Here is a 12984-nt window from a genome sequence, read left to right as displayed (position 1 = left end):
GCTAGGGTGTTGGAGCTAGAGTAATGCTCCCAGTCTATGTTTGGGTAGTTGAAGTCGCCCAATATAATGGTGTTTGGAGAGACCTTCATATTTTCCAGTGTTCTCAGGAAGGCCAAGTAGGGTTCCTGGGTTTGGGAGGGTGGTCTGTAGCAGGCTATAAACTGGAAGGCAGTTTTACCCACTGTTAGTTGCACATGGATAGTCTCTGATGCTTCGTGCTGTGCCAACAACCTGGAGGTGTGGGTATCTTTGACAAATATTGATAGTCCCCCCTCCTTTTGTGGTTCGGTCCAAGTTTTGGGGCCGAAAAGCATGGTATAAGGTATAACCTGGTAGTGCTGGGGTGCTCTCGGGAGCCTTGAACCAGGTTTCTGTTACTGCACAGATATCGATGTTCTCCATGCTAAGGAGAGTTTTGAGTGCGTGCATCTTGAGGTTTACACTTCTGGCGTTGAGTAGCATTACTCTTAGTTTCTTATCCCTTGTGATACCTATGGAGGTGGGCTTTGTCTTTTGAGCCTTGCCTAAAAAAGGCACTATGGGGGTGGCAAGAGCCTTTTGCAATATCCGAAAGCCCAGGGGTGACAGGTGCAAGCCGTCCCTAGTGAAGCATCGTGGCTTGTCGATCATGTCATCCCAGGCTGACAGGCATTGGATCCCCTTTGAATGACACCAATACTTAAGCCAATTGTTGAAATTGATCATCTTGTCTTCATATTATGGCATCATTCTTGGTGAGGGTAAGATGCTACTCAAGGTCAGGGTCATACCGGCCTGGGCTACATGCTCAGAGAGCTCCTCTATGTCTCTTTTCATGTAGTCCAGGGAGGTACGTCTCAGGTCATTCACACCAGCATGTACAATGACTGAGTCATATTTGTACTTTCCTTGGAGTGACCTGAGTGCTTGTGTTATGTGGCGTATCCTAGTGCCCGACAGGCAGCTCACCGTGACCTTCTCCTTGTTCAGCCTGGTGAGCGGGACGTCAGTGTGCCTGACGATAGATTCACCTATTACAAGTGTATCAGGTGAGTTGTTTAGCCTTAAGGGCTGTGACTGTTCGGCACACTGGCTTTGTGAGCTATGTGTTGCACGTGTTTTGTTTTGGGGTAGCGGTTGCTTGGGTGTCTGCTTTGGAGGTCACTGCTGCTTAGGCAGATTTTTATTTAGAGCCTCCAAGTATGTTTTTGTGTGTTTATGTGTTTGGTTTGCTATCGTGGTAGGTCTATGTGAGACTGAAATTGTAGTGAGTGTGGTTTCCTTCTCCTCCTGACTGGTTACGCCAGTACTGAGTTGAGAGGGCTTAGCCTCCAGTTTGGCTATATGGTTGCATCTCTCACGTGTTGGAATTTGTTGGGAGGAGGAGAGGGTTGTCTGTGTACGTGAGGCAGTTATAACATTGCCTCAAGATTCCCAGATTCACCAGCTGGACCGGAGAGGAGATTGCCAACTGACCTTTGGACATGCTAGAATAGTATTGGGAATTCCTTTATAATTGAAAAAAAGGGCCAATGGGGAACAAGGTACTCAAGGGGAGTTTGTGAGGGTGTAGTGTTTTTAATTTTTTAGTGCTGACTTATATAATTGCTTTAGTGAGCAAGTGCCAGGCTTTAGAGTAGGAATAGGGTGTTTATTATGAGAACTAGATCAGTTCTAAGGGAAAAGTGAAGAGCAGACTTTGTGGAGGCGAGAATTGTTTAAATTGCGCAAAACCGCGCCAAAGCGGGTTTTATACAGGGGGACTTGAAAGAGATAGAAATTGGCCCAAAACGGCCAATAGACTACCAGATTCTTGTGCTGGGAACACTCCTCCAGGGATAGATAGGCTGCTCTAAGCTCCCCACTGCCACTGGTGAACAAAGAAGCCTCCCTTTATCCAAGAAAGGAAATGGGCAACACAAGAACTTTCCAAAAGTCCAGAATACAGCAAAGCCTGTATTTGGACTACTCTGAATACTGAATTACATACTTAACTGCTGGAAGTTTCACTGGGGATTTAGTATTTATTTATTTTATTTATTTATTTTATTTTACATTTGTTAACCGGTCTAGTCTAACTGGATATATTTCCATTTTCAGTAGAGGCCCGGGGAGAAAAGCTCCAGTGGCAACAAATAAAAATTGAAATTTAACAATTAAAAATCAATATTAATACATAGTAAATGAACGGATTTCAATAGAAGATTATTAAAAAGACAGGAAGTAATAAGAATACTAAAAAAATACAGGAGTATTAATAAAGTAAAGTAGGTATTTACAATAGTAAAGGTGACAATATGTACAGGATAATTCAATATGCAGTGAGATACATGTAGACTATCAGTACATCAAACAGGATAGAGACTTTCAGAGCATCAAGAAGGATAGATTACACCAGAATGTTGAATTCTGTTAAGCAGTTACAGTCCTACTTCAATGAATGTGAAATAAGTAGAGGTTCAAGAGGAGAAATATCTGTAGTGAAGGAGAAGATTAATCAGGGTTGCTGCAGGGGCATAACCAGTGTGTTTTGAGGTGTCTTTTGAGGTTTTGTTTAAAGAGAGGCAGTGAAGAAATTAAAGTTAGGTCATTAGGCAGTAGGTTCCAGTTTTTTCCCACAGAGTTGGAAAACAGAGAAGCTCTAGCCATGTTGTTAAGACTTGTTTATGCTAGCAAGAAGTTTGCTGGAAGAGCGAAGAGAATTTAGATTTTTATAGGGGATTATGAGATTGGAAAGTATAGGAGTGCTGTTAGGTTTATAAAATATCTTGTGGGCAATGGTGAGTTGGGAGAGTTTCAATTGGTTTTGAAATTCAAGCCAGCCTAGCTGCATTAGATTCAGACAGTGGTAAGTTCTAAAAGGATTGCCGCTGGCAAATCTAGTGATGTTATTATAGGAATTGGATGTGGATTTATGTGGAGATCTCTTGGTTACTTGTGTGGAGTTCGTGACGCAAATAAACTGCTGGAGTTTTAACATTACACTTTGAGCTGTGTTTTTCCTTGGGTGCCCAGTCATTTCGTGGTTGCTTTATTATAGGAATTAGCTAGTTTGATGAGATTATTTTTCTTTAGATTAGTGTATATTGGTGAGGCATACAGAAGAGTTGAAATTAAATGAGTGTGTGCAATCTTAGTTCTGGCTATTGGTGTTAGGAAAGGTTTAATTCTATAGAAGGAGCCTATTTTTCCGTTGACAGTTTTTATGGTGTTATTTATGTGGCTGTCAAATGTAAGGTTATTGTCAACAGTAATTCCTAGCAATTTAGTGGTAGAATCGGGGAATAGAATTGTGCCATTATTGGAGATGACAATGGTTGTTGATCAATAATGCTTTTATTGCCATTTTTTAAAAGTATGGCATATTCTAATTTGAAAGTAAATGTTTTCTGCACAAGCATATTACAGTTGCATATAGGCATTAGTGGAAGAGTTGTGCACGGAAGACTGTGTTTGAAACTGACTTATTCTATAATGATGTAACAGTAGAGGACTGTCTTCTTTCCATGAGGTGTACCTGTATCAAGGTTTATTATATTTTTATAGGATGCTGAGACCAAAGGGCCCTGTATGGGGTAAATATGTGCTATAAAAATATACTTGCATTTATTTAGAGTTATGAATCTAGTGTTACTTCAGTAACAGTAGTCCACTTTTTGAGTTTTATTAATAGCTTTGCAAGCAGGGCACTGACAGCTTTGGTATTACTGTGTTTATCTTTAATGTTGCAATTTGGGTCTGGGTTCAGCAGTGCAAGTAACCCTGTTAATGACAAAGGGACATATTTCATCCTACATCATAGGCATTGTCAGGCTAAGAAGTCCATTAAGTGGCAAAGCATGAAATTTTCAAAGCCATTCAAATCATCCCAGTTATATTATGTTCAAATTTAACAACACACAGAACTTCAGGTATCAGTATTCTTATTGACCAAAGGTCTCAATTGTGTTTGAATATACACAGATATAGGCTCAGTGAGACAATCGGTCTCGGGGTGGGTTGGTTGGGTCCTTATGAATTTTTGGAATCCCTTGAATTAAGGGTATTACTGGATAAGATACACAAAAATAGTTATACTGTTCAATAGTTATCCATTCATCCATTAAACATTCATATAGCAATTTATTCAACTTATATTTTATGTTATTGACAGTGTCACTGTCTATAATACTGTACACACTTCTATCAAGCAGCAAATTTTCCATTTGATTTTCATAGAATGCTCTGTCCATTACAACTATTGGGCCCGCTTTATCAGCCCCTTTAATTATTATGGATTCATCCCTTTGTAGGGTTTGTAATGCGTTATATTCCCCTCTGTGCAAATTATTCCATCTAAACTCCTGTTTATCACTATATAATTTATCATACAACTCTTTTTCATATAAACTCGTGAAAACATCTATCACTGAGTGGTTAGGTGGAACAAATGTACTAGGTTTTTCTAAAACACATTTATCAAAATTGCAGCTATTACCATACAACAGCTTGAGTTGCACATTCCTAGAGAACATTTTTATATCGGTAATACTCTCAGTTACCTCAGTTATTTGAGAAGGAATAAATGAAAGTCCTTTGCTCAGTAAGTTCACATCAACAGCTGTTAAATTCTTAGAGGAAATATTCCAAACCAGGGAATCATTAGCTAATGTTGAAGCCAATGTTTTTTGACTGTGCGTTTCTCTGGAGACTCGTGCACCCCCTTCCTTTTGAAGCACCGTCTGCTCTGGGATCTCTCTCATGTCTTTCCTTGGCTCCGTTGTTAGCCTTATTGGAAGAACTGAAAAAAAAACAGGTCCTGTGTTGTTTTGTTGCCATTCTGCCCATCCACAGCTGGTCTCGGTACATCCAAGTCACGATTCATATTCGCCTCATTCGCTCTCTCTACATTTTGACGACAACTCTCACCTCTCAACTCTTCATCTCTCATTAATGGTGGTGGTGCCGTGGCCTTTAGCCTTGTGCCCAGTAGCTCATGCTGTGGCATTTCCCTTTCCTCCATTCGTTGAGTCGTGCTCACTACGGCACTCGTTCCTTCATTTCTTAAGGTGGTATTAACAGTATTTTGTATATTCGCATATGCTCTTGGCCATATGAAAACATGGCACTCTTTAAAATCTTTTCTGTCACGTTCGAGCTTACCCCGTTTCTGTCTCAGGAGTTTCTTTTCAAAAAGTGAGACAGAATCTATTACAGATGATAACTTACTGTGCACTAAATCACTTGGATATTCGTTATACAAAATGCTTTGTTGCCCAATTATAGTGTCCAAAACTGACTGCTCTTCTTTAGCAGCATATTCAAGCAGGAGACGTATATAATTAAAGCTGAGCTCTATGTTCAGCTGTTGCCAATTGCATAGTAATTCAGGTTCTCTCTCTCCCTGATTAGGCATTTTTACAATTCTAAGTCCCCGAGGGATAATTTTATATTTTAGGCAAGCCTCTAAATGATACCTTTCAGTTTGTACTCTCTTAATTTTATATAAATTATCTTCTAGTTTGTGCACCTCTCTCATAAAAACAGGAAAGTCTATATCATTATATGCATAGTCAGTGTCCGGTTCAGATGTTGCATTGTTCAATAAAGGGTTGGCTTTTCTCTGAGCAAACCCAATAAAATCTTTCTGTGCTGTCTCAGTCTTTTTTGTATTATGAGTCACCATACCTTCTACGCCATTGGTATTCACCGCTCCAGCAATAGTTTCTCCCTCCATTGTCTCGAGCCTCAACCAAAAAATCAGTAATCCACACACAAGAAATAGGAATGTTGCTCGAGTAAAATGACCCCAAAGGAAATAGCAGCATACAACAACACACAGAACTTCAGGGATCATAAACAATGTAGAAGAAAGGCAGCTTCAGTTCATAAAATCAAAGTTCTTTATTCGGTAAGCGCTTTCATGGGAATGACTCCCACTTCTTCAGACCATTCCATAAAATGCATTTCAAACCAATCAATTTATATAAGGAAAGCATAATTAATATCAATCAAATCAAAGTCACACCATTTTCCATTCTTAAAGTGGTAAACATACCCTGATATATTCATACTTATTTTATATTTTATTGAATGGTCAGAAGAAGTGGAAGTCATTCCCATGAAAGCGCTTACCGATAAAGAACTTTGATTGTATGAACTAAGCTGCCTTTCTTCTACATTGTTTATGATCCCTGAAGTTCTGTGTGTTGTTGTATGCTGCTATTTCCTTTGGGGTCATTTTACTCGAGCAACATTCCTATTTCTTGTGTATGTTCAAATTTAATTTTAAAGTTAATAAAAAAAGAAGTTATGTACACACCATAACGTTCCATCTGAGTAGGTAACTTCATTTGTCTGCAACCTGGGGGTATCGGATCCATCCTCAGATCTGAGCCGGCAGCTTTCCAAGCTAAAAGATCCGAGCTCTCAGCTCCTCCCCTTACCCATAATGCCCTGCCACCTCCCTCCAGTCCTCAGATTGAGTTTGCCAAACAAGAAACAGACTACAACCCTCGAAAGAGGAACCCTAACCAAATGCAAGATCAGGTGAAACCCTGCGTGATGGAATAACCATAAAACAGGTTAGGGGGTAGAAGGGGGGGTCGGTTGCAGACAAATGAAGTTACCTACTCAGATGGAACGTTATGGTGAGTACATAACTTCTTTATCTGAAGTAGTTAACTTCATTTGATCAGTAACCTGTGGGACAGAGTCCCCAGCTACCTAAATCCTTGGGCGGACCTCAAGGAAGGATATTCTGGAGCACTGCGGAGCCAAATGATGCCCTACTCCTGGATATCAGATCCAATTTATAATGAGAAATGAAAGTATGAGAAGAGGACCAAGTAGCTGCTGAGCAGATGTCAGCTAGAGGAACTCTTGACCAGAATGCTGCAGAAGTAGCCACAGACCTGGTAGAATGGGCATGGACCCCCAAGGGTTCAGGCTGGCCGGAGACTAAATAAGCATGCCTGATGCATTGGGATATCCATCTGGCCAAGGTAACTTTCGTAATAGGCTTACCCAAAGATGGTTTACCGAAAGAAACAAACAGTTGATCTGATTTCCTAGTAGTAGCCGTCCTGTGCAATTAGAAACTCAATTGTCTGTGTACATCCAATGAGTGTAATCTGTATTCCCCTTTTGTTCTGAAAGTTGGGGAAAAACACAGGCAAATTAATGGATTGGTTGATATTGGATTCAGATGCTACCTTGGGCAAGAAAGAAGGGTTAGTCCTGTGAGACACTCTGTCCTTATGGAAGACCAGATATGGAGGTTTCATGCAAAGGGCTTGAAGCTCAGACACTCTCCTGGCTGAAGTAATTGCAATCAGGAAGGCCTTTTTCCAAGATAAAAATTTTAACTCAACCGAAGCCACCGGTTCAAAGGGTGGGCCAGTCAAGGCCTGAAGAACCAAGGTTAAGTCCCAAAGTGGAACCGCATTCTTAACAGGAGGTTTCAACAGAAAGGTGCCCTTCAAAAAGGTTTTGCATATCTTAGTGGAAGCTAAGGGGCCAAGGCTATCCCCAATGTGGAAATGGGAAATAGCTGCCATTTGAAAGTTGACTGTAGAAGCACTAGCTCCTTGGTCGAAGATATGGGACAAGAAGTCAAGAATCGTTGGGATGGGAGCAGTAAAAGGACCTAAGTCTCTATTTTTTTCCCATATGGAAAAATGCTTCCATTTACTTCTGTATATCTTTCTAGTAGAAGGTTTATGCGCCATACCAGAATATATTTCACGGGAGACGAGATACCAGGAGTCCTTGCGATTAGTGGAACTGGATCAACCAAGCCGTGAGCTTGAGGTCGCCCAGGTTTGGGGGCTGTAATCCCACAGGATGAGAGATCAGATCCGGAATGGGATCTAAGATCCAAGGAGGAACCACACTGTGAGACTGCAGGTACGGGAACCAGATCTGGCGAGGCCAGACTGGGGCTATGAGGATTATTTTGCTCCCCAACCGATGAGCTTTCTGTAGAAATTTTGTCATCAGCGGAAGAGGAGGACAAGCATACTGGAGACCAGGGGGCCAAGCATGCACCAGAGTGTCTCTGGGGCTCTCCCCATAGGGGGAATCAGAGCGAAAAACTTGCTGCATTTTGTGTTTGATGGAGAAGCAAAAAGATCGCAGCAAGGTTGACCCCATCTGAGGAAGATCTGATTCGCTACTGATGGGTTTAGAGACCACTCGTAAGGTGTGAGGATCGAGCGGACTTAGCTTGTCTGCTAAAATGTTGGACCGACCCGGAATGTGCGTTGCTATCAGAAAGCGTTTTTTTGGAAATCGCCCATTCCCAAACTCTCATAGCCTCTCGACAAAGAGGGTAAGATCTGGTGCCTCCCTGTTTGTTGATATACCAGACTACTGCCATGTTGTCGGTCTGAATTGCAATAGTCCCCAGAGGAAGAATTGTTTGAAGGGCTTGCAACACTAGAAGCACCGCCCTCATCTCCAGGACATTGATATGCAGAACGGTCTCTAAGGGAGTCCACGTGCCTTGAATGGTTCTGCCCATAGAATGCCCCCCACCCACCTGAGGCGGGAAGCGTCCGTGGTCAACGTGGCTTGGGGCTTGGGCATCACAAATGGTCTCCCCTCCCGCAGCTCTCAGGAATGGAGCCACCAAAGAAGGGAGTTCCTGCAAACCTTGCTCAGGGGAACTGGCGACTCCAATGGATGGAGTAGGAGTGACCACTGAACCTGAAGAGTCCACTGTAGAATTCTCATATGCAATCTTGCTATGGGCGACAGGCTTATGGCTGCCGCCATGGAGCCCAGGGCTCTCAGGACCAACTCTGCAGGTGGGGCTGGAGACTGCAGGAGAGCCATTATGTGTAGCGACAAGCTGCGCAACCTGTCTGTGGTTAGGAAAGCTTTGGCTTGGCGCGTATTTATCCTGGCCCCTATAAAATCCAGAACTTGCATAGGATGCAGAGACGACTTCTGAAGATTTATAGTAATGCTTAGACGCTGGGCCGTGGCTAGGAAGTAATCCCTGGCGGAGCAAAGCAGATGCATGGTGGGGGCGGTGAGGAGCCAATCATCCAGGTATGGAAATACCTGAATTCCCTGAAGTCTCAGGTGGGCTGCTACAACTGCCATGACCTTGGTGAACACCCTGAGGGGTGTGGTAAGGTCAAACGGAAGAACCCTGAACTGAAAGTGATTGGCTCCTAGCCAAAAGCGGAGGAACCTCCTGGACCGTCTGTCCATGAGAATATGGTAGTACGCATCCTTGAGTTCTATGGAGCACATCCAGTCGTTCTCCTGTAAGAGAGGGAGAATACATTGCAGAGTGACCATCCGGAATTTCTCTTTGGCAATGAACAGGTTTAGAGATGACAGGTCCAGAATTGGCCTCAAGTCCCCCGTCTTTTTCGGCACCAAAAAGAACCTGGAGTAATTGCCTAATCCGGACTGCTCTGGGGGGACATGCTGGATGGCCCTTTTTTTAGCAACTTCGAAATTTCTGAATCCGCCGCCTCCCTTTGATCGGGTGGGGCATCGGGAAGGCGCTTCGCTAAAGGGGGGAGATGCAGAAAGGGAATAGTGTAACCTCTGGATATTATTTGGAGCGCCCAACGATCTGTAGTAATGGACTCCCAACTTTGTAAGTGCTCCAAAAAATGTCCCCCGACTGCCTCCAGAGAGGGACAGCTGGGCAAGCCTTCAGGGCTGTTGCGCGGGTCGGTCTGAGGAAGGCTCTCTGGACCTGAAATTCTTTGGCCTCCCTCTGCCTCTGGGCCGGTGTCCACCTTGTCCTCCTCTGCCACTGAAGGACGAGGGGTCCTGAGGGGGACAGGACTGCTGGGACTTCCGGAACCACATCTTCTTCTGTCCTCTCTGGTTCCTTGAGAAGGACCTTTGAGGATTAGAGAAGCGGATCCCGACGGCAGACAGCATCTTCCCGTCTCTCGCTCTGGAGCAACGTGTCGCTGACGGTTTTGCCAAATAGCGTAAAACCGTCAAAGGGAGCGTTCGCGAAGGACACCTTGAAGCGTTCCGAAAAGTCACAAAGGCGAAGCCAGGCGTGGCGCCGTAAGGCAACCCTTGCTCCGCTAGCTCTAGCCGCTCCCTCTGTGGCATGGGAGAGGAGCCGCATGGAAGTGTTAGAAATTGACTTTAGAGTGGCCATGCGAGCCGAGAAGGTCTGTTTGTCCTCGGCCACCATGGACTCTGTGGGAACGCCAGCGTATTCCTTTATCAAGTCTCGCTGGAGCATGATGACGTGTCTCAGGTAATTCAGCGCCCTTATAGAAAAGGTAGCTGAAGCAAACATCCGCTTTCCAATACGGTCCATCGTCCGAGATTCCTTATCAGGAGGATGGACAGAGGAACTTTCCTGTGCTAGTTCCTTCTTAGTGGCAGCCGCCACCACCATGGCATCTACTGGGGACCCTTTATTCCATGCCTGTCTGTCAGAAGGGGGGCTGAGTATTTTGTCTGGTCTTTTAGGGATTGGCTCCACGGTGTCCGGCTCCTTCCAAGCCCTGGTAGTAATCAAGTCTACCAGGGGATCAGCCGGGGGGGGACACCCAAGAGGTAGACCGGCCTGCGTCAAACGCTTCCAGAAACACAGACTCATCGGAGGGAGGTTTTTGGGCAAACCACCCCCCTCTAATACGCAGCATTTCCATAATGTCTCCGAAGGAGACGTCTTCCGGGGGTGACCTTGGGGAACCTTCCCCTTCCTCTAAGTCTGTGTCCTCTGTGAGGGACTCAGGGGAGTCCATGTGCCTCCTTTTGCACTTTCGTTTGTGAGGCACCTCCTCGGAGGGAGTGTCTGAGGAGGGCTCACCAACGGGGTCCTGTTCCCCTACAGGAACCAACTGGAGCACCAACGCAAGCTGTCCCTGGGGCCGGACGATGGGAGATGGGCCCAAATGCGCAAGAGTGACGGGTGGATCCATAGCCTGGATCGGGGACCTGGAACTCCTCGTCAGAACCTTCTCCACTACATCAAAAGCCGAGGGCGAACCACTCTCCCCTGGCTCCGAGAGCAGCTCCCTTGGCTCCAACGCAAGGACCGGTTTCGGAGCCGATGCGATCGGACCTGAAAGGGAGTGAGCTCCGACCAAAATGGCGCCGAAGACACACTCACCCCTGCGGCTCCGAAGCTCGGCTCTCGGCCCCGAGAGCTCGGATCCGACACGCTCAAGGGTACTGTCGGTGTTGAAGTAGCCACCACTGTCGGTGCCAATGACTCCCTGGGTCCGAGATGGCTCGGATCCAAAGACTCCGAAACACGATAGCGAATCGGAGAAGGAACAATTGGGGCAAAGAAAGGAGCCGAGCTCCCCCCCCAAGGGGGGGGAGGCAGGAGCACCCCCATCTGCATCTGGGCCTGCAGGAATCGACGCATCATCTAGTCCAAATCAGTGTCAGACATGCTTCTGGTGGATCTCGAAGAGGTCGCCGAAGCAGGCCGGGAAGGCCGCCTCGAAGACCTGGAAGGAGACCGGTACTCCTCCTCCAGCTCCGGGGAAAAGCGGGGGGAACGGAGCCGAGAAGGTGGAGACCCTGCTGGGAGGGCTAGCTACTTTAGCTAGCGGAGCAGAGGAATGAGACTCTGCCCGCCTCTTATGGCTTTTATGCCGCTCCCTATCCTTGTGCCTCTTCTCTCTAGAAGAAGAGTCCCCCCTCTCCCTGAGACACAGAGGGAGGTTGAGTCCCAGTCAGGGGAGGGGGAACTGAAGGCAGGGCAGCCATGGCTGGTGCCTTAGAGGGAGAGGAGGAAGAAGAATCTGTGGGCAAAAGCCCTGCCAGGATTAACTTATTCCTCCTATCCCTCAAAGCCAGGGGGTTGAAGGCTGCACATACTTGGCAGCCAGAAGACAAGTGGCCTACCCCTAGGCAGTGAACGCATTGAGTGTGACCATCCGCTGGGGACAGCTTATGGCCACACTCAGTGCATTTTGAAAAAATGGCCTTAGGCCCTTCAGCCATCACACGCACCGCATGCACACATTAAAGGGGAGGGAAAAAGTTAAATTTAAACACTAAATTACCACAAGAAAAGGAGGAAAGAGGTATATAAACAAAAACTAAGGGCCTACAACACTCACCCAACACGCAAAAAAGAACCTAGAAAGAGTTTTTAAAAGTTTTAAAGTTTCTTTAACTTACACCCAATGCCAAGAGCTCGTCGCTAGAAGCTATCAGAAGCCGCGGCAAACGAGATCTGAGGACTGGAGGGAGGTGGCAGGGCATTATGGGTAAGGGGCAGGAGCTAAGAGCTCGGATCTGTTAGCTTGGAAAGCTGCCGGCTCGGATCCGAGAATGGATTCAATACCCACAGGTTGCTGATCAAATTAAGTTAACTACTTCAGATCTCTTGTACAACACAATATTTTTAAAGAAATATGCAATGCTCAAATGTTTTCACCAACAAAAACTTTGCACCAAGAGAACATTTTTTTTTTTGTTCTGGTGCCCCCTGACGAATGAACACCCCACCCCCAACCAGCTGCTCAATTTATCAACTGGTTCATTTGTTTCCTTTGGGGCAAGAGCCTTGCAGCCTGTTCATCCTCTAGGGGTAAGCGACCCAAAGGTGGTGCCATCATCCATATGGAAACCAGATTTTTTTCTCTTTATGGCTCCAATACTCTGCATATGCCCAGTAGATATTTTTCCATGAAAGGTGTAGTGCAGGACTGCTGCTCACGTGAGTGTTGTATGCCTAAAAATGAACCTCACCTCATGGAATAAGGACATTGCGTACTTTTCTCTGGTCTCCACTGTTGAAATCAGTGCATGTTGTGAGCCCTGGGCATATGCCTACCCCTCCTTCAGGGTGGATGTTTAATCATCAAGTGGTATGTTCCTCGAACAGCTATTCATCGACAATGTAGCATCGAACATCCATTTTAACGAACAGGCATATCATTTAAATAATGTCATCTAACAGTCATAGTTGGCCGACGGAAAGAAAACAGCACCTACTATGTATTTGTGGGTCTATGTTTACCATCGACTAGTAACATCATCGAATGGCATATACTGAGCTTTTCTAAG

The 12984-nt window shown here is 45.3% G+C and overlaps 1 protein-coding gene across 3 annotated transcripts in view; it reads right to left on the bottom strand.

Moving 5' to 3' along the window:
- Positions 1-12984, bottom strand: part of LOC122788133 (histone acetyltransferase KAT7-like) — a 1071811-nt gene that overhangs the window by 582215 nt on the left and 476612 nt on the right. The window lies entirely within an intron of this gene.

The sequence above is a fragment of the Protopterus annectens genome, chromosome 13.part0, assembly GCF_019279795.1.
Source record: "Protopterus annectens isolate FY-2018-M chromosome 13.part0, PAN1.0, whole genome shotgun sequence".
Classification (NCBI taxonomy): domain Eukaryota; kingdom Metazoa; phylum Chordata; order Ceratodontiformes; family Protopteridae; genus Protopterus; species Protopterus annectens.
This window is presented reverse-complemented; position numbering and strand designations above follow the sequence as displayed.